The 22,618-nt window shown below is 44.6% G+C and overlaps 1 protein-coding gene across 1 annotated transcript in view; it reads left to right on the top strand.

Moving 5' to 3' along the window:
• The window catches only part of LOC128698548 (major facilitator superfamily domain-containing protein 12), a 576,952-nt gene that overhangs the window by 367,426 nt on the left and 186,908 nt on the right, over positions 1 to 22,618 (top strand). The gene's annotated exons all lie outside the window — the stretch shown is intronic.

Raw genomic sequence — 22,618 nt, 5'->3', positions numbered from 1 at the left:
GAAAGGGCGAGGTCAGTTTTTGTGTACGGGCTCCAAGAAGCCAAGGGGGCCAACTTTGAAGAAATAAAACAGGAGGAGAAAAAAATGATTGAAGGCATCATGAAAACAATAGGGGAGGGCAATATGACCCAGGTGACAAATTTTCAGAGAATTGGGTGGTTTGCGAGTGGAAGGATAAGGCCTGTCAGAGTAACTTTCAAGGAAGAATCAGTTCGAACCAGGATTCTGCAAGAGAAAGCAAGACTGAGGGACAAAGAGGGGTACCAGAGAGTATACCTCGACCGCGACAGAACACAAGAAGAAAGGACTACACTGAAAGAGAGGGTACAGAGACGCAAGGAGGAACGAGAAGCAATGAAAATGAGCAGGACCCAGACACAGGAGGAAGGGCAAACACACCCCACAGAATCTCCCACCAAAAGACTCCACCCGCGACATTCCCAACGCAACTGAGCAACCTATACTACAACCCACTCACTGTTCCCTCTGCCACCAACCCCCATATCACAAACCTCACCCCAACAGCTGTCCCTTATGGGCATTCTGACCCCACCCCCATCAACACAAACCCCACCTACACCACAGCCCCATATAGGCCCCCACCAAGGCTCTCGCTCCCCCAACCCCAATATACCTGCATGACCACAATGATAGAAAAGAAACTAAAGGTTTGGTACACAAACGCGGATGGAATAACGAATAAACATGAGGAGTGGAATGAAAGAATCAGTGAAAAATCCCCAGACATCATAGCAGTCACAGAAACAAAACTTGCTGAGACAATAACAGACACAATCTTCCCAACAGGATATCAGATCCTGAGGAAAGATAGGAGTAGAGGGGGAGGAGGGGTTGCACTGCTCATAAAACACCGATGGGGATTTGAGGAAATGGAAGACATGGACATGATTGGAGAAAGAGACTACATTGTAGGTACAATTCAGTCCGGAGAACATAAAGTAGTCATTGGAGTGATGTATAACCCACCACAGAACTGCAGAAGGCCAAGAGAGGAGTACGAAGAAAACAACAGGGTGATGGTGGACACACTGGCTGAGGTGGCAAGAAGAGCTCACTCGAGCAGAGCAAAGTTACTGGTAATGGGCGATTTCAACCACAGGGAGATCGACTGGGAAAACCTGGAGCCACATGGGGGTCCCGAAACATGGAGAGCCAAGATGATGGATGTGGTACTTGAAAACCTCATGCATCAACATGTCAGGGACACAACCAGAGAGAGAGGGGAGGATGAGCCAGCAAGACTGGATCTTGTGTTCACCCTGAGCAGTTCAGACATTGAGGACATCACTTACGAGAGGCCCCTTGGAGCTAGCGATCATGAGGTTCTGAGTTTTGACTATATAGTAGAGTTACAAGTGGAGAAGGTAACAGGAACTGAAGGGGACAGGCCAAACTATAAAAGGGGGAACTACACAGGTATGAGAAACTTCCTGCAGAAGGTTCAGTGGGACAGAGAAATGGTAGGAAAATCAGTAAACGAGATGATGGAATATGTGGCAACAAAGTGCAAGGAGGCAGAGGAAAGTTTTGTTCCCAAGGGAAACAGAAATAATAGGAAGACCAAAACGAGTCCTTGGTTTACCCGAAGGTGTAGGGAGGCAAAAACTAAGTGCAACAGAGAATGGAAAAGGTACAGGAGGCATAGGACCCAGGAAAACAAGGAGATTAGTAGAAGAGCCAGAAACGAGTATGCACAGATAAGGAGGGAGGCCCAGCGACAGTATGAAAACGACATAGCATCGAAAGTCAAATCTGACCCGAAACTGCTGTATAGCCACATTAGGAGGAAGACAACAGTCAAGGACAAGGTGATAAGGCTGAGGAAAGAAGGTGGAGAACTCACAAGAAACGATCAAGAGGTATGTGAGGAGCTCAACACGAGATTTAAGGAAGTATTTACAGTAGAGACAGGAAGGACTCTGGGGGGACAGACCAGATGGGGACACCAGCAAGGAATACACCAACAGGTGTTGGACGACATACATACAGATGAGGAGGAGGTGAAGAAACTGCTAAGGGACATCGATACCTCAAAGGCAATGGGACCGGACAACATCTCCCCGTGGGTCCTTAGAGAGGGAGCAGATATGTTGTGCGTGCCACTTACCACAATCTTCAACACATCCCTGGAAACTGGGCAACTACCTGAGGTATGGAAGACGGCAAATGTAGTTCCCATTTTTAAAAAAGGAGACAGAAAAGAGGCACTAAACTATAGACCTGTGTTATTGACGTGTATAGTATGCAAAATTATGGAGAAGATTATCAGGAGGAGAGTGGTGGAGCACCTGGAACGGAACAGGAGTATAAATGCCAACCAGCACGGATTCACGGAAGACAAATCCTGTGTCACAAACCTTCTGGAGTTTTATGATAAAATAACAGAAGTAAGACAAGAGAGAGAGGGGTGGGTTGATTGCATCTCCTTGGACTGCAAGAAGGCCTTTGACACAGTTCCTCACAAGAGATTAGTGCAGAAGCTAGAGCATCAGGCGCATATAACAGGAAGGGCACTGCAATGGATCAGAGAATACCTGACAGGGAGGCAACAACGAGTCATGGTACGTAATGATGTATCACAGTGGGCACCTGTGACGAGCGGGGTCCCACAGGGGTCGGTCCTAGGACCAGTGCTATTTTTGGTATATGTGAACGACATGACGGAAGGGTTAGACTCAGAAGTGTCCCTGTTTGCAGATGATGTGAAGTTAATGAGGAGAATTAAATCTGATGAGGACCAGGCAGGACTTCAAAGAGACCTGGACAGACTGGACACCTGGTCCAGCAAATGGCTTCTCGAATTTAATCCTGCCAAATGCAAAGTCATGAAGATAGGGGAAGGGCACAGAAGACCACAGACAGAGTATAGGTTAGGTGGCCAAAGACTGCAAACCTCACTCAAGGAGAAAGATCTTGGGGTGAGTATAACACCGAGCATGTCTCCGGAAGCACACATCAATCAGATAACTGCTGCAGGATATGGGCGCCTGGCAAACCTGAGAACAGCATTCCGATACCTTAGTAAGGAATCATTCAAGACACTGTACACCGTGTATGTCAGGCCCATACTGGAGTATGCAGCACCTGTTTGGAACCCGCACTTGATAAAGCACGTCAAGAAACTAGAGAAAGTACAAAGGTTTGCGACAAGGTTAGTTCCAGAGCAAAGGGGAATGTCCTATGAAGAAAGATTAAGGGAAATCGGCCTGACGACACTGGAGGACAGGAGGGTCAGGGGAGACATGATAACGACATATAAAATACTGCGTGGAATAGACAAGGTGGACAAAGACAGGATGTTCCAGGGAGGGGACACAGAAACAAGAGGCCACAATTGGAAGTTGAAGACACAAATGAGTCAGAGAGATAGTAGGAAGTATTTCTTCAGTCATAGAGTTGTAAGGCAGTGGAATAGCCTTGAAAATGACGTAGTAGAGGCAGGAACCATACACAGTTTTAAGACGAGGTTTGATAAAGCTCATGGAGCGGGGAGAGAGAGGGCCTAGTAGCAACCGGTGAAGAGGCGGGGCCAGGAGCTAGGACTCGACCCCTGCAACCACAAATAGGTGAGTACCTACACACACACCTATACACACAACAGGCCTAGTGTCAAATCGACATGTGCCTAGTACAAAATGGTAACTAACTAACACACACACACACACACACATGGTACGTGGCGAGGTGTCAGAGTGGGCACCTGTGACCAGCGGGGTCCCACAGGGGTCAGTCCTAGGACCAGTGCTGTTTCTGGTATTTGTGAACGACATGACGGAAGGAATAGACTCTGAGGTGTCCCTGTTTGCAGATGACGTGAAGTTGATGAGAAGAATTCACTCGATCGAAGACCAGGCAGAACTACAAAGGGATCTGGACAGGCTGCAGACCTGGTCCAGCAATTGGCTCCTGGAGTTCAATCCCACCAAGTGCAAAGTCATGAAGATTGGGGAAGGGCAAAGAAGACCGCAGACGGAGTACAGTCTAGGGGGCCAGAGACTACAAACCTCACTCAAGGAAAAAGATCTTGGGGTGAGTATAACACCAGGCACATCTCCTGAAGCGCACATCAACCAAATAACTGCTGCAGCATATGGGCGCCTAGCAAACCTCAGAACAGCATTCCGACATCTTAATAAGGAATCATTCAGGACCCTGTACACTGTGTACGTTAGGCCCATATTGGAGTATGCGGCACCAGTTTGGAACCCACACCTAGCCAAGCACGTAAAGAAACTAGAGAAAGTGCAAAGGTTTGCAACAAGACTAGTCCCAGAGCTAAGAGGTATGTCCTACGAGGAGAGGTTAAGGGAATTCAACCTAACGACACTGGAGGACAGGAGAGATAGGGGGGACATGATAACGACATACAAAATACTGAGAGGAATTGACAAGGTGGACAAAGACAGGATGTTCCAGAGATTGGACACAGTAACAAGGGGACACAGTTGGAAGCTGAAGACACAGATGAATCACAGGGATGTTAGGAAGTATTTCTTCAGCCACAGAGTAGTCAGTAAGTGGAATAGTTTGGGAAGCGATGTAGTGGAGGCAGGATCCATACATAGCTTTAAGCAGAGGTATGTTAAAGCTCACGGCTCAGGGAGAGTGACCTAGTAGCGATCAGTGAAGAGGCGGGGCCAGGAGCTCGGACTCGACCCCCGCAACCTCAACTAGGTGAGTACAACTAGGTGAGTACACACACACACACACACATACACACACACACATACACATACACACACTAACACACACACACACACACACACACACACACACACACACATACACACACACACACACACACTCACACACACACACACGTACACACACACACGCACAAACACACACACACACACACACACACACAGGGACACACACACAGTGCACACAACCGAGGAAGAAGTGAAGAGGCTTCTGAGTGAGCTAGATACCTCAAAGGCAATGGGGCCAGATAACATCTCCCCATGGGTATTGAGAGAGGGAGCAGAGGCGCTATGTGTACCCCTAACAACAATATTCAATACATCTATCGAAACAGGGAGATTGCCTGAGGCATGGAAGATAGCAAATGTAGTCCCAATCTTTAAAAAAGGAGACAGACATGAAGCATTAAACTACAGACCAGTGTCACTGACATGTATAGTATGCAAAATCATGGAGAAGATTATCAGGAGAAGAGTGGTGGAACACCTAGAAAGGAATGATCTCATCAACAGCAGCCAGCATGGTTTCAGGGACGGGAAATCCTGTGTCACAAACCTACTGGAGTTCTATGACATGGTGACAGCAGTAAGACAAGAGAGAGAGGGGTGGGTGGATTGCATTTTCTTGGACTGCAAGAAGGCGTTTGACACAGTTCCACACAAGAGATTGGTGCAAAAACTGGAGGACCAAGCAGGGATAACAGGGAAGGCACTACAATGGATCAGGGAATACTTGTCAGGAAGACAGCAGCGAGTCATGGTACGTGGCGAGGTGTCAGAGTGGGCACCTGTGACCAGCGGGGTCCCGCAGGGGTCAGTCCTAGGACCAGTGCTGTTTCTGGTATTTGTGAACGACATGACGGAAGGAATAGACTCTGAGGTGTCCCTGTTTGCAGATGACGTGAAGTTGATGAGAAGAATACACTCGATCGAAGACCAGGCAGAACTACAAAGGAATCTGGACAGGCTGCAGACCTGGTCCAGCAATTGGCTCCTGGAGTTCAATCCCACCAAGTGCAAAGTCATGAAGATTGGGGAAGGGCAAAGAAGGCCGCAGACGGAGTACAGTCTAGGGGGTCAGAGACTACAAACCTCACTCAAGGAAAAAGATCTTGGGGTGAGTATAACACCAGGCACATCTCCTGAAGCGCACATCAACCAAATAACTGCTGCAGCATATGGGCGCCTAGCAAACCTCAGAACAGCATTCCGACATCTTAATAAGGAATCGTTCAGGACCCTGTACACCGTATACGTTAGGCCCATATTGGAGTATGCGGCACCAGTTTGGAACCCACACCTAGCCAAGCACGTAAAGAAACTAGAGAAAGTGCAAAGGTTTGCAACAAGACTAGTCCCAGAGCTAAGAGGTATGTCCTACGAGGAGAGGTTAAGGGAAATCAACCTGACGACACTGGAGGACAGGAGAGATAGGGGGGACATGATAACGACATACAAAATACTGAGAGGAATTGACAAGGTGGACAAAGACAGGATGTTCCAGAGATTGGACACAGTAACAAGGGGACACAGTTGGAAGCTGAAGACACAGATGAATCACAGGGATGTTAGGAAGTATTTCTTCAGCCACAGAGTAGTCAGTAAGTGGAATAGTTTGGGAAGCGATGTAGTGGAGGCAGGATCCATACATAGCTTTAAGCAGAGGTATGATAAAGCTCACGGCTCAGGGAGAGTGACCTAGTAGCGATCAGTGAAGAGGCGGGGCCAGGAGCTCGGACTCGACCCCCGCAACTTCAACTAGGTGAGTACAACTAGGTGAGTACACACACACACACACACACACACACACACGCAATTTCTTCAAGAGCTCACGCTTATTTCCTTCGTGATTATTTCCCTATTCAGCTTAGTGGTTGCTGGAGGAACACTGGCACTCAGTCTTGCTGGAGGAACACTGGCACTCAGTCTTGCTGGAGGAACACTGGCACTCAGTCTTGCTGGAGGAACACTGGCACTCAGTCTTGCTGGAGGAACACTGGCACTCAGTCTTGCTGGAGGAACACTGGCACTCAGTCTTGCTGGAGGAACACTGGCACTCAGTCTTGCTGGAGGAACACTGGCACTCAGTCTTGCTGGAGGAACACTGGCACTCAGTCTTGCTGGAGGAACACTGGCACTCAGTCTTGCTGGAGGAACACTGGCACTCAGTCTTGCTGGAGGAACACTGGCACTCAGTCTTGCTGGAGGAACACTGGCACTCAATCTTGCTGGAGGAACACTGGCACTCAGTCTTGCTGGAGGAACACTGGCACTCAGTCTTGCTGGAGGAACACTGGGACTCAGTCTTGCTGGAGGAACACTGGCACTCAGTCTTGCTGGAGGAACACTGGCACTCAGTCTTGCTGGAGGAACACTGGCACTCAGTCTTGCTGGAGGAACACTTGTACTCAGTCTTGCTGGAAGAACACTTGTACTCAGTCTTGCTCGAGGAAGACTTGTACTCGGTCTTTCTGGAGGAACACAGGCACTCAGCCTTGCTGGAGGAACACTTGTACTCAATCTTGCTGAAGGTACACTTGTACTCAGTCTTGCTGGAGGAACACTGGCACTCAGCCTTGCTGGAGTAACACTTGGACTCAGTCTTGCTGGAGGAATACTGGCACTCAGCCTTGCTGGAGTAACACTTGGACTCAGCCTTGTTATAGGAACACTTGGACTCAGTCTTGCTGGAGGAGCACTTGGACTCAGTCTTGCTGGAGGAACACTTGGACTCAGTCTTGCTGGAGGAACACTGGCACTCAGCCTTGTCTCAGGAACACTTGGACTCAATCTTGCTGGAGGAGCACCTGGACTCAGTCTTGCTCTAGGAACACTTGTACTCAGTCTTGCTGGAGGAACACTTGGACTCAGTCTTGCTGGAAGAGCACTTGTACTCTGTCTTGCTGGAGGAACACTAGGACTCAGTCTTGCTGGAGGAACACTTGGACTCAGTCTTGCTGGAGGAACACTTGGGCTCAGTCTTGCTGGAGGAACACTGGCACTCAGCCTTGCTGGTGGAGCACTTGGACTCAGTCTTAATAGAGAAACACTTGGACTCAATCTTGCTGGAGGAATACTTGGGCTCAGTCTTGCTGGAGGAACACTGGTACTCAGCCTTGCTGGGGGAACACTTGGACTCAGCCTTGCTTGAGGGACACCTGGACTCAGTCTTGCTGGAGGAACACTTGGACTTAGTCTTGCTGGAGGAACACTTGGACTCAGTCTTGCTGGAGGAACACTTCGACTCAGTCTTGCTGGAGTAACACTGGCACTCAGCCTTGCCTCCTTAACACCTGGGCTCAGTCTTGCTGGAGGAACGATTGGACTCAGTCTTGCTGGAGGAACACTTGGGGTCAATCTTGCTGGAGGAACACTTGGACTCAGTCTTGCTGGAGGAACACTTTAACTCAGTCTTGCTGGAGGAACACTTGGACTCAGTCTTGCTGGAGGAACACTTGGACTCCGTCTTGCTGGAGGAACACTGGCACTCAGCCTTGCTGGAGGAACACTTGGACTCAGTCTTGCTGGAGGAACACTTGGACTCAGTCTTGCTGGAGGAACACTTTAACTCAGTCTTGCTGGACGAACACTTGGACTCAGTCTTGCTGGAGGAACACTTGGTCTTAGTCTTGCTGGAGGAAGACTTGGACTCAGTCTTGCTGGAGGAACACTGGCACTCAGCCTTGCTGGTGGAGCACTTGGACTCAGTCTTGCTGGAGGAGCATTTGTACTCAGTCTTGCTGGAGGAACACTTGGACTCAGTCTTGCTGGAGGAAAAATTTTACTCAGCCTTGCTGAAGGAACACTTGGACTCAGCATTGCTGGTGGAACACCTGGACTCAGTCTTGTTGGAGGAACACTTGGACTTAATCTTGCTGGAGGAACACTTGGACTCAGCCTTGCTGGTGGAACACTTGGACTTAATCTTGCTGGAGGAACACTTGTACTCCGCCTTGCCGGATGAACACTAGGACTCAGCCTTGCAATAGTATGGCGAGTACGGTGTCCCGCTGTTACCTCACAGCTGAGTAACAGAGTAACAATGAAATAATTACCTGAACAAATCTCAGTGTCCTTGTGTCAGTCATCCCGACCTTGAGAAGTCTGGCTCTTAGATGAGTCTGACGTCACCTGGTTAGTTGATCTCCTGGTTAACAACAAGACAATCCTGTTTACTGAAGATGCTGCGGGTTGTGTGAGCATCTCTGCTGGGGCAGCTAAACCATCACAAGTCTGTGTTGATCCAGCCACACGTCAACAACACTAATAAAAAGCGCATCAAACATCTCACAAGAAGCGGTGGCATACTCTGCTTCCTGTGTACATTACGTCATCCTGAGTTTACACTTACACCTCACATTAGTGTACCAGGTCACTGTTACTCTGTCTCGCTCACCTCACATTAGTGTACCTGGTCACTCTTATACCGTCTCTTTCACCTCACATTAGTGTACCTGATCACTGTTACTCTGTCTCGCTCACCTCACATTAGTGTACCAGGTCACTGTTACTCTGTCTCATCTACCTCACATTAGTGTACCTGGTCACTGTTACACTGTCTCGCTCACCTCACATTAGTGTACCAGATCACTGTTACTCTGGCTTATCTACCTCACATTAGTGTACTTGGTCACTGTTATACTGTCTCTTTCACCTCATATTAGCGTATCAGGTCACTGTCACACTCATATAACATGAGTGCAACAGGTCACTGTTGTGTCTTCCAGGTCACTGACTGTTATAGGCTCTCGGAGAATTTCTAAACAATAATGATAAGTCTCTTTGCTTCTTGACAGACAGACAAAGACAGACAGACAGACAGACAGACAGACAGACAGACAGACAGACAGACAGACAGACAGACAGACAGACAGACAGACAGACAGCAGACAGACAGACAGAGACAGACAGACAGACAGACAGACAGACAGACAGACAGACAGACAGACAGACAGACAGACAGAATAATATACATACACAGACTACTGTACTCTGATATTTACTTATACAAGAGACGTAATGCCAGCTGTTCTCAGGCACATCTGTCACCAGCTGTATCAACCTGGGGAAAACGATGGCAGGTCACATTTGCTTCTGAGAAAACACAAATGATGATGATCTCTTGGCACCATGACAATGCCGGAGCAGTGGTAAGAATGAATGGTGAGAGAGTTGGAAACCAGCGATGAGGTGATCATGAGTATGCTCCACTTTCCTGGATTGCCCTGCCCCCGGTATCATCTGCTACCTCTTGACAGAATGAAGAACACAGCAAAACGACTCAGTGTTCGCCTGGACGCAGCCTCGACAGATCTGTCGTTTCAGCAGAGTCTTCAACACCGGAGGGATGTGGGCGGCCTTACTGTTGTGTACAAGGTCAATATTGTTAAAGTACCGCACCTGACTCCACTTCGCAGGCAGTGAGAAGACAGGTTCCACGAAGCAAGACGGGTAACAGACACTACGCTCTGGATGTACTCTTCCAAAGAACATCACTTCATCTAAGATCATTCATTCATTTGTAAAATGACTCGAGTCTGGAACATGTTCTTACAGTATGATTACATCATTGAAATATAATCAGTTGGCCAAATAAAATCGCTGACCCACACCTGGTTCCAACTTCATCCTGTTACCTATGTATGTGCCATAACAATAAATAGTCTTTCAAATGAACTGAGGTGTAGATAACAACTCTTAGCTGGTAAATAAAGTCAGGAACTCTTACTCTAATCCTGTAAAACCCTTGTCATTGAGAGAGAGAGAGAGAGAGAGAGAGAGAGAGAGAGAGAAATAGACAGAGAAAGAGAGGTGAAGACTGATAACTAGGGTGTGCCCTGACCCTGTGTGAAGCGGATACCCTACAGGAACCAAAGTCTCGTCTTGTCTGGGGTATCCAGCTGGCGTTTAATAAATTAGCTTAAACTCTCGTGAGTCAGCAGTAGTGAACCGCTACTCCATCCCTCCCAGCCCTGTGTTAGGTGTAGTGGCCTCCCTGTGTTAGGTGTAGTGGCCTCCCTGTGTTAGGTGTAGTGGCCTCCCTGTGTTAGGTGTAGTGGCCTCCCTGTGTTAGGTGTAGTGGCCTCCCTGTGTTAGGTGTAGTGGCCTCCCTGTGTTAGGTGTAGTCGCCTCCCTGTGTTAGGTGTAATGTGTTAGGTGTAATGTGTTAGGTGTAATGTGTTAGGTGTAATGTGTTAGGTGTAGTGTGTTAGGTGTAGTGTGTTAGGTGTAGTGTGTTAGGTGTAATGTGTTAGGTGTAATGTGTTAGGTGTAGTGTGTTAGGTGTAGTGTGTTAGGTGTAATGTGTTAGGTGTAATGTGTTAGGTGTAGTGTGTTAGGTGTAGTGTGTTAGGTGTAGTGTGTTAGGTGTAATGTGTTAGGTGTAATGTGTTAGGTGTAATGTGTTAGGTGTAGTGTGTTAGGTGTAGTGTGTTAGGTGTAATGTGTTAGGTGTAGTGTGTTAGGTGTAGTGTGTTAGGTGTAATGTGTTAGGTGTAGTGTGTTAGGTGTAGTGTGTTAGGTGTAATGTGTTAGGTGTAGTGTGTTAGGTGTAGTGTGTTAGGTGTAATGTGTTAGGTGTAATGTGTTAGGTGTAGTGTGTTAGGTGTAATGTGTTAGGTGTAGTGTGTTAGGTGTAGTGTGTTAGGTGTAGTGTGTTAGGTGTAATGTGTTAGGTGTAGTGTGTTAGGTGTAATGTGTTAGGTGTAGTGTGTTAGGTGTAATGTGTTAGGTGTAGTGTGTTAGGTGTAGTGTGTTAGATGTAGTGTGTTAGGTGTAATGTGTTAGGTGTAGTGTGTTAGGTGTAATGTGTTAGGTGTAGTGTGTTAGGTGTAGTGTGTTAGGTGTAGTGTGTTAGGTGTAGTGTGTTAGGTGTAGTGTGTTAGGTGTAATGTGTTAGGTGTAGTGTGTTAGGTGTAGTGTGTTAGGTGTAGTGTGTTAGGTGTAGTGTGTTAGGTGTAGTGTGTTAGGTGTAGTGTGTTAGGTGTAATGTGTGTTAGGTGTAGGTGTAGTGTGTTAGGTGTGTTAGTAATGTGTTAGGTGTAGTGTGTTAGGTGTAATGTGTTAGGTGTAATGTTAGGTGTAGGTGTTAATGTGTTAGGTGTAGGTGTAGTGTGTTAGGTGTAATGTGTTAGGTGTAGTGTGTTAGGTGTAGTGTGTTAGGTGTAGTGTGTTAGGTGTAGTGTGTTAGGTGTAGTTGTAGTGTGTTAGGTGTAATGTGTTAGTAATGTGTTAGTAATGTGTTAGGTGTAATGTGTTAGGTGTAGTGTGTTAGGTGTAATGTGTTAGGTGTAGTGTGTGTTAGGTGTAGGTGTGTGTTAGGTGTAGTGTGTTAGGTGTAGTGTGTTAGGTGTAGTGTGTTAGGTGTAAGTGTGTTAGGTGTAATGTGTTAGGTGTAATGTGTTAGTAATGTGTTAGGTGTAATGTGTTAGGTGTAATGTGTTAGGTGTAGTGTGTTAGGTGTAATGTGTTAGGTGTAATGTGTTAGGTGTAGTGTGTGTTAGGTGTAGTGTGTTAGGTGTAATGTGTTAGGTGTAATGTGTTAGGTGTAGGTGTAGTGTGTTAGGTGTAGTGTGTTAGGTGTAATGTGTTAGGTGTAATGTGTTAGGTGTAGTGTGTTAGGTGTAGTGTGTTAGGTGTAGTGTGTTAGGTGTAGTGTGTTAGGTGTAATGTGTTAGGTGTAATGTGTTAGGTGTAATGTGTTAGGTGTAGTGTGTTAGGTGTAGTGTGTTAGGTGTAGTGGCCTCAGGAATCACTGCGGGTGTTTCACAATATTTCATAAATATTTCCTCTCTTAATAAAATGAAAGGAAAACTTAAATACGTAAGAGAGAGTTTCGTAGCCAGACTGTGGTAGCGCTGGTGTTGTTCGCAACAGCTGGCTGCGAGGTCTGGTCCTGCGAGTCTCGTCTTATACTCATCATCGCTTATATTTACATCCACATAAAACATCAGTGTTGGCATCAACACTATGTACGTCTGTGTTACTTAGTACATCTTCCGTCTGATTGCTGTTACTCTTACTGATGTCACTATCAGAGACTAGGAGGTAAGTAATTTCAGAGAGCACGACCTTGTTAAATTATTACACGGGATGGTCGCTGTGCAAGGTACGACGTGTTGCCAGGGTGGGAGTCCCTACTTGAGCAACATTATTGACGGTATACACTAGCGAAGAGGCGGGGCCAGGAGCTCTGACTCGACCCCTGCAACCACATGTAGGTGAGTACACCCTCTACACGGATTTTAGGTAAACAAACAGTCACCTCTGAAAAAATAATAACCCAATCGGAAATCAATATATATTTACAAGCATTTAAGAATGGAGGAACAGTGAGTAGGCCTACCTATCCCATGCTTGGCAGGTCTAACTCACACCCACTCATGTATCCATCAAACCTATATTTAAAGCTACTCAAGCTTCTTGCCTCAATAGCGATATCTGGGAGTTTGTTCGACTCATCTACAACTCTATTGCCAAACCTATACTTCTCTGTATCCTTTCTAAATTTAAAATTCTCCAACTTCAATTCATCTCTGTGAGTCATATCTTGGTTATATATTTTGAGCACGATATTTATATCTCTTTTATTTATTCCTATTTTCCATGTGTATACTTCAGTAATATCTCTCTGAATTCTACGCCTTTCATTGTCTCCACATTATCTTTCGTAGGAAAGGTTTCTAATACATGGAATCAATTATGACATTCTTCTCTTTATATTTGCCAGCGCATTTATAGTCATTCTGTTAAAAGGAAACCAGAACTGCGCAACATAATCTAAATGAAGCCTTACCAAAGACTGAGTCCATCAGTCTTGACGAACTGAACACATCGACTCCAGGCTGAGGAACTGATTTCCTCAAACTCTTCATTTTCCACCATTCATCTCTGTATTGGACTCATGAAGTCTGCAGCGCATTTGAAACGTTTCTTTAATGTTCTTAGTGTTGCACAAGTGTCTTACTGATCAAGTATCCAGGTCATCCTGTAGGTTTACAGTGTCCTCATCAGAAATTATTTGACGGCCTATTTAAGTCGTTGTTTATTCCCTTATCAGTTTCGTTAATGTAGATTGTGAACAACAAGGTTCCCAACATTGACTCCTGTAGCGCCCCACTTGTAATAAGTCCCCATTCTAATTCTCCCTATTAACGTGAACTCTCTCTTGTCTATCAGTTAGCTATTCCTCAACCCAGAAAATAATTTCTCCTCCTATACCATGTACCGCTACTTACTTAATCAGTCTCCAGTGTGGAACTTTATTAAAGGCCTTACTGAAGACTATGTACAAAAAACTGTATTCCTTATCTTAGTGACTACTGCCTCCAATACCTTACTGAACAAAAAAAGTAATGAATTCTATTACTATTCTATTACTTTTGTTTTCAGTTTTATTATTGATCTTCAGAATTATACAATGAATTATTAAACTGTTTTTCTTTTACAATTGGCTATCCTTGAATTTCTATTCAAAAAAAAATCTTTCTTTTCTTCCACAACTTAAAGAATGCAGTTCTAACGATTGCTTAGTTTTCAATTTGAATTTACTCTCGCAACCACTTGTTCACTGCGTTCATAGTAATCTTGTAGCTTTTTTCCTCCTGAAAAGTCCTAGAATTTTTAAATTATACATACAACAACTGAGATGAAAAGTTTCCAACAGACGTAGTATATGGAGGTCAATGGCATACAGTACTGACTCGACTGAAAACAGACACGACTGCTGGATAATGCGATCATTAACAAGGTTCCGCTCACACAGTGGATGTAGCTGCCACTACATTCAAAGTCATCACCAGTGAGGGACTCCACCAACAAGTTCAATCATCTGCAAGCATATACACAATCCCTTGACACGACTGTGATCAAACAGTCGTGAGCGAAACATCCAGAGACCTCCACAGGCATTTCTGAACACCAAAATGGGCGACGTAATTCTCACAACCATTTTATTACAAAGTCGCACGACTCATCGCCAGGGGAAGAAGACGCAAGATCTTGGAATCATCACTCATCAGCGTATCCAACAATATAATCCAGAACAACGGCTTCTACATCATAGCCGAACATAAGGTAAAGGGCATAACGATGCCCACATTTTCGATGAAAGAACACAAGCGTGTACACTTAGGACATCTTTATTGAAAACTCTTCGGTTCTTGAACCTTGGTCACTTCAAGTGAGGAAAGAGAATGAGAGAACACAGTAAGTATAGTATAGTAATCAGGTCACTGGTGAAGATTAGGTAAAGGCACCAGGTTATCTAATAATCGTGTTACGTGGCAGCAAGCAATCATTGTGGGGTAGTATCATGTGTGCAAGAGTAGTTGAGATGATGTACTTGCCAAATCTATGTTCTATAGTATTGGTGGAAGCAGTTAAGGTGGTATCTATCAGTGTTGCATTCTTAGATCTGTTCTGCTTGGTTCCAGTTCATCAGAAGTCCCCTTTTCATTTTTGTGTAGAAAGATTCCTCCCTGTGTCCCCTACATAGATCTTGTTGCATCCTCCACATGGTACTGTGTTCACGTCAAACTTCACCGTTTGGTTTGTCAAATGGATCTTACTTCCTGGTGAAGTCTCTGATGGTAGACGTGGCCATGGTAATGTAACTACGCGGATGTTGCTTCTTAATGGCTACTTCTCCTCCAGGTACAGTTAGGAATCTGAGTCTCATAGTGTTGTTGGTAGAGATGAGGACACACAAACCTGTGATTCCTATCTGTTCTATCTCTTCAGGAATTGGAAGCTTTCCCTACAGACTAGCTGAACACCTAGTCTCAAGTTTATCCAGTATTCTAGGTATCATAAGCCCTACTTATCTTAAGCACCCTCGTAACCTTGCCAGCATCAACAACATAAACTTTAAGAATAAACATGGTACCATTTGATGTCACTTCGCTGTTCACTAATGTTCCCAGTGATGCCGTCAATGATATCTTGAAACGTTAACTTACAGACGAGATCAACTTGCCTCTCCCCTGCCCCCCCTCCCCCAACTGAGCTGTGTGTTAATTTCAGCTCCAGATATGGAACTCAGTTTTTCAAACAGTGCTTTAGCTTAACTTTGGAAAGTCCGCTGAATGCAGTCTTGGCCGACATATTTATGGAAAACTTAGAGACAGAAGGTTTTCACAATATTAATCTTAATAAAATTCTGATGTGATGAATGGTTTGAAAAACCGACAAGTTGAAGATTGAGACACTTATGCAGCATATGGGAATCTTTATTCAGGAAACGTTTCGCCACACAGTGGCTTCATCAGTCCAATACAAAGAGGAAGGCGTAAGGAAAGGAGGAGTATGAGGTAATCAGTCCCTCAGCCTGGAGTCGATGTGTTCAGTCCATCAATCTTGTAGAATGTACAGCATAGGGCCGTAGACATGGCTTATATACTGTAGTGAGGTGACTTGAAGCAGACGGAGGCGGGATCATAGTGGTATCATCCACTAGTCGACTAGTGGATGATACCACTATGATCCCGCCTCCGTCTGCTTCAAGTCACCTCACTACAGTATATAAGCCACGTCTACGGCCCTATGCTGTACATTCTACAAGATTGATGGACTGAACACATCGACTCCAGGCTGAGGGACTGATTACCTCATACTCCTCCTTTCCTTACGCCTTCCTCTTTGTATTGGACTGATGAAGCCACTGTGTGGCGAAACGTTTCCTGAATAAAGATTCCCATATGCTGCATAAGTGTCTCATTCTTCAAAATTCTGATGGTATATCCCAGAAGACTTGATATTCAAGACCTTCTTCATAAGATCAACAATATCGAACCTTCTGTCAAATATACTCTTGAACGGGAAAATGAAGGCAAACTACTCTTTCTTGATATTCTTCTACGCAAGTCAACGAACAAATAAAATGTCCTTATTCATTTCTACTCACAACACAACACTCGTACCAAGAGGCGCGTGGTCACTAAGTTTTTCCTTAGAGATTTCTGTATCATCAGTACCGAATTCTTAGAAGAATTCCAGTGTATCACCAAAGTCTTCACACACTTACACTTTCCTCCCCACCTTACACAAGACTGCAAAAGCAGAACTATGAAACTCTTCAACTCTACACATAATGCCAACACCGAGAAACCCTCTACCTGGGGAAGAAGTGGCCAACAACACCAGACAGACTCTTTAAGAAACATCCGTGTAACTGCATTACGACGGCCACCTCTTCCATCAAAGCCCTCACCAGGAAGAAAGATCCATATGTAGGGGAAAAGGGAAGGAGTCTTTCCACACTTGTCCGAGAATACAAAAAATGCATGCATCTGAGACGACGCCAAAAATGTTTGTGCCTTGTACTGATCTAAAGAGGACCATCTCATGAACTGAAACAAAGCAGAGGTGAGCTACAGAGAATCCAGTACTGATAAACGCCATTGTGTTGAAATATCCTTAATTGCTACTACGAGGAGATCTCACTTAAACTTTTAAGACTCTGAATGGCTTTGATGTACTCAAACACGAAGAACTATTTGAACAGTTGCATGAGTCCATAACTCGAAACACTAGAGCCAAACTGCGAGGCAGAAGATCAAAGATTTCTAGCAAAACAGAATTATAACAGAACGGCATAAACTATTCGGTAATTTTGAAAACATAAAGGTATTGCAGTCGCTCAAGAACCAGCTGGACATGTACTTTGTCATTTTAGGAAACAACTAGAAAGATCGTGACCTAGTGGAAGGATACCAGCGCCTACAGGACCTACATGCTCTGTTGAAATCTATCAGCCAAGATTACTTGGTCAACCCAGATTGCTTTATATGTTAGAAACCGTGTTAGTGGCTAGCAAAATGTAGCTTATAGTTAAGCACAAAAGTAAGCCACTGGCTTGCGGTGCATTTCTGGTAGATTAATTCTAATGGTTACACTCAGAAATGTTCAAGAAATGGCAAAGTATTTTATCCACAGTGGTATATTACAGACCATTCTGGAGAAATACCTTGACTTTGCTAGCTGTAAATAATGCATTACCATGTGTGAGTGTGTGTGTGTGTGTGTGTGTGTGTGTGTGTGTGTGTGTGTGTGTGTGTGTGTGTGTGTGTGTGTGTGTGTGTGTGTGTGTGTGTGTGTGAGTGTGTGTGTGTGTGTGTGTGTGTGTGGGTGTGTGTGAGGGTGTGTGTGAGGGTGTGTGTGAGGGTGTGGGTGTGTGAGTGTGGGTGTGTGTGTGGGTGTGTGTGTGTGTGTGTGTGTGGGTGTGCGTCCTTGTGTGTATGCATATATTTGTACGCTCGTGTGCACATGTCCGTGCGTGCGCCCTCGTGTATGTGCGCGCGCGCGCTAGTGTGGGTGTATGATCCACTTAATATTTGTATTTATAACTCATTACAATTGTGACCAGGTGTGGACGTATCAGTGGTTCATTACTTTGTAATTTGTTCATGACTGTGACCAGATCTACCAGGAGTTCATTACCTTTGTAACTAGTTCAGCTATCATAACTTTGGGGTCCAGTCACTGGACCTATTATGTACCTTTGTAATCTTTTGACTACCGCCCACAGGATGGGTATGTGGTGCATAATAAACATATTAAACTAACTTACAGACTACTTAAGAACTAGACATAGGCTATTGGGAGTTTTCTAAATGTGAGGTAGCTAAGTAAACAATAGTACAATTTTAAGTATGCATTAATACAAAAAAAAGAGAGATAGGTAAATGAAAATAGAACAGTTTTTAATATGCATTAAGACTTTAAACTGATCCAGTGATCTTTAGTTAACTGGGATTTATTAAGAAGTTTCAAACTGGCTGTAAGTCTTCAAGTTATGGAACCATTATAAGAGATGGTGAAGAAACACGAAGTTTATATGATTTCCGTGAAATTATAATGGAACAAGATGAGTATTTAATTTTCTGTGGAAGTTTAAGGAAGACTGGAAGAACAAGGACAGAGTTGCATGAGTTGGTTTTGTATTGGTTTAGTTACATTAGGGAGATGAGGTGATTTTTAACAATAGCTTTAAATTAACTGACAGACAGGGATCTTTCGCTGGTTCTGGCAATAAATTCCAATCTTAGGGCCTTTTATGTGCACTGCGGTTTTGTATAGTGTGAGATGGCCATGAGGGATGTCGAAGAGAGTTTTGTGTCTTGTGTTGTGTCTTTGTGTTCTGTTGCAACTATCTACGAAAAGTTTCAGAAGAAGGTTCATGATAGAGTTTAATGTTCTGTATACGTATATATAATAGGCACAGTAACATGAGTGCATATTTTGTATATTAAATAAGTTTAAACTCTTTAAGAGTGGAGAGCAGTGTTGTCTGACACAGGAATGGGTGATAGTCTGCACAGCAGCTTTTTGTGGGGTTATTAATGGTTCTAGGTGATTGACTGTGGTAGATGCAGTTTAATATTGACAAATGCAAAGTTCTAAATGTGAGACAGTTAAATAACCATGCCATATATATACTAAATAATGTAGATCTTAACACTACTGATTGCGAAAAGGATTTAGGAGTTCTGGTTAGCAGTCATCTAAAACCAAGACAGCAGTGCATTAGTGTTCGCAATAAAGCTAACAGAATTCTTGGCTTCATATCTAGAAGTATTAATAACAGAAGTCCTCAGGTTGTTCTTTAACTCTATATATCCTTGGTTAGGCCTCATTTAGACTATGCTGCTCAGTTCTGGTCACCGTATTACAGAATGGATATAAATGCTCTGGAAAACGTACAGAGGACAATGACAAAGTTGATCCCATGTATCAGAAATCTTCCCTATGAGGACAGACTGAGGGCCCTGAATCTGCACTCTCTCGAAAGGCGTAGAATTAGGGGATATATGATCGAGGTGTATAAATGGAAAAACAGGAATAAATAAAGGGAATGTAAATAGCGTGCTGAAAATTTCCTACCAAGACAGGACTCACAGCAATGGTTTCAAGTTGGAAAAATTCAGATTCAGGAAGGATATAGGAAAGAACTGGTTTGGTAATAGAGTCGTGGATGAGTGGAACAAACTCCCGAGTACAGTTATTGAGGCTAAAACGTTGTGTAGTTTTAAAAATAGGTTAGATAAATACCTGAATTTGTGTGGGTGGGTGTGAGTTGAACCTGACTAGCTTGTGCTGCTGGGTCTGGTGCCGTGCTCCATCCTTGAGTGGAGGTGACCAGACTGGGTGGGTTATTGGGCTAATCCGGGGGGGGGTGGATCATTGGGCTAATCCGGGGGAGGGGGGACATGGACCTGCTCCGCGTGGGTCAGTAGGCCTGTTGCAGTGTTCCTTCTTTCTTATGTTCTTAAATCCCAAAGCACAAATACCATAGATGAGGTGCGGGTAGATTAGGGAGTGATATAGTGTCAGTAGTGTCGTTTGGGGTACAAAGTGCTGTATCTTGGAGAGGATGACTACTGTTTTGGAGACGTTCTTGGCTCTGTATGGTATGTGGGTATTAAATTTCAGGTTGCGCTCAAGACCTAAAAAATGATCCTCAGTGTATCTTGTAATGGACAAACGACTGATCAATATGTTAAGTTGGATATTTAAAGCTCTGTTTCCAAACAGGTTTTATCTATATTGATGATGAGTTTGTTGGTAGTCATCCACGTAAATATTTTTAGTAGCTCGTCCTTAAAGAACAGGTTTAAGGAGATGCGTTGGAAGATTATTCATGTATACGAGAAAGAGCAGAGGGCCAAGGACACTACCTTGAGGCACTCCCATGGTTGCTACTGCTGGTTACTGGTTGCTACTGCTGGTTGCTGGTTGGTACTGCTGCTTGCTGGTTGCTACTGCTGGTTGCTATTGCTGGGTGCTGGTTGGTACTACTGGTTGCTACTGCTGGTTGCTGGTTCCTACTGCTTGTTACTGATTGCTTCTACTGGTTGCTGGTTGCTACTGTTGGTTGTTGCTGGTTGCTACTGCTGGTTACTGATTGCTACTGCTGGTTGCTGGTTGCTACTGCTGGTTATTGGATGGTACTGCTGATTACTGGTTACTGCTGCTGTTTACTGGTTGCTACTGCTGGTTGCTGGTTTCTGGTTGCTGGTTGCTACTGCTGGTTGCTGGTTGCTACTTCTGGTTGCTGGTTGCTACTGCTGGTTATTGGTTGCTACCGCTGGTTACTGGTTGTTACTGGTTGCTGCTGCTGGTTGCTACTGCTGGTTGCTGGTTGCTGGTTGCTACTGTTAGTTGCTGGTTGCTACTGCTGGTTGCTGGTTGCTACTGCTGGTTACTGGTTGCTACTGCTAGTTACTGGTTGCTACTGCTGGTTACTGGTTGCTACTGCTGGTTACTGGTTGCTACTGCTGGTTGCTGGTTGCTGGTTGCTGGTTGCTGGTTGCTGGTTGCTGGTTGCTACTGCTAATTGCTGGTTGCTACTGCTGGTTGTCGGTTGCTTCTGCTGGTTTCTGATTGCTACTGCTGGGTGCTGGTTGCTGGTTGCTGGTTGCTGGTTGCTGGTTGCTACTGCTAATTGCTGGTTGCTACTGCTGGTTGTCGGTTGCTTCTGCTGGTTTCTGATTGCTACTGCTGGGTGCTGGTTGCTACTGCTAGTTGCTGGTTGCTACTGCTGGTTGCTGGTTGCTACTGCTGATTGTTGGTTGGTAGTTCTTAGTTTTCTAGTCGTACTTGATGTTGCAGCTCCGTCCCTGGACAAAAATAACAATGAATAAAGCCACAATACCGTGACTGGAGCAATACACAAGTAACCCGCACACACCAGAATGAATCTTACGACAACGTTTTGGTCCGACTTGGACCGTGTGACGAGTCGGACCGATGCGTCGACGTAAGTTTCATTCTCACGTGTGCCAGGTTATTTGTGCTGAAATTTTGTAAAAACTTCAATTAATGCTGCTGTGACTGCTTCTCTATCTCTGTCTGTCTGTTATTGCTTCAGATTGCAAAATATATTCAGTAGGCTGCGTCATTGTCTTTCCCACATGTCCACTCTGCATAACTATTTTCATCTCCTGTTTCCGCTTCTTCTTTATTTGTTGCTGTTATTAAGTCTTCTGTTTCATTTTGTTCATCTTTCTATCATTCACTTCTTGTCTCCCGTCGCTCTTCTGGCAATTACAAAATCGTCAAAGATTTCTCCTTTTAAGCTTTGTTCTCTGACCTTAGAATCATTAATGACATCTTCCTCCACTTCCTTCCGTATTATTTTTCATCATTTTCTTCAGTTAAGAGTTCTAATAAATTATACTTTTCGTCCTGGGTGTTTTTTTCACTCATCCTTGTCTTTCTATCTCTGTTCCCCCCTTTTCCAATTTTCCCCCTTTACTATCCTCATTACCTATTTTAAGAAGCCCTTACACCGGCGATGTTGTTACTAGGCGAGACTCCAGCTGGTTTTAATGGCTGTTTTTCTTACCCCCCGCCGTATAACTCAGCAAAGTTCAATCTTGTTGTTGTCTCAGGTTCACGATGGGGTTCAATCTGCACCTGAGACTTGGTAGTTGTAATACTGTGGGTGGAACCTCAGGATGGCCACAATCCCTTAAGCACAAACACACCATCTAATCCTTACTCGAGCCTCCTATATAACATCAGTCTGTCACTGGCCAAGAACGTCAAATGTGCGACTGTCACACTTGAATGAGTCTTACTGTCTGACGATCAGTTTTCAGTGTGTTCTTGATGAGTTTTCAACGTGTTCTTGATGAGTTTTCAATGTGTTCTTGATGAGTTTTCAACTTGTTCTTGATGAGTTTTCAACGTGTTCTTGATGAGTTTTCAACGTGTTCTTGATGAGTTTTCAACGTGTTCTTGATGAGTTTTCAATGTGTTCTTGATGAGTTTTCAACGTGTTCTTGATGAGTTTTCAACGTGTTCTTGATGAGTTTTCAACGTGTTCTTGATGAGTTTTCAATGTGTTCTTGATGAGTTTTCAACGTGTTCTTGATGAGTTTTCAACGTGTTCT

Source organism: Cherax quadricarinatus, chromosome 14, assembly GCF_038502225.1.
Source record: "Cherax quadricarinatus isolate ZL_2023a chromosome 14, ASM3850222v1, whole genome shotgun sequence".
Classification (NCBI taxonomy): Eukaryota; Metazoa; Arthropoda; class Malacostraca; order Decapoda; family Parastacidae; genus Cherax; species Cherax quadricarinatus.
This window is presented reverse-complemented; position numbering and strand designations above follow the sequence as displayed.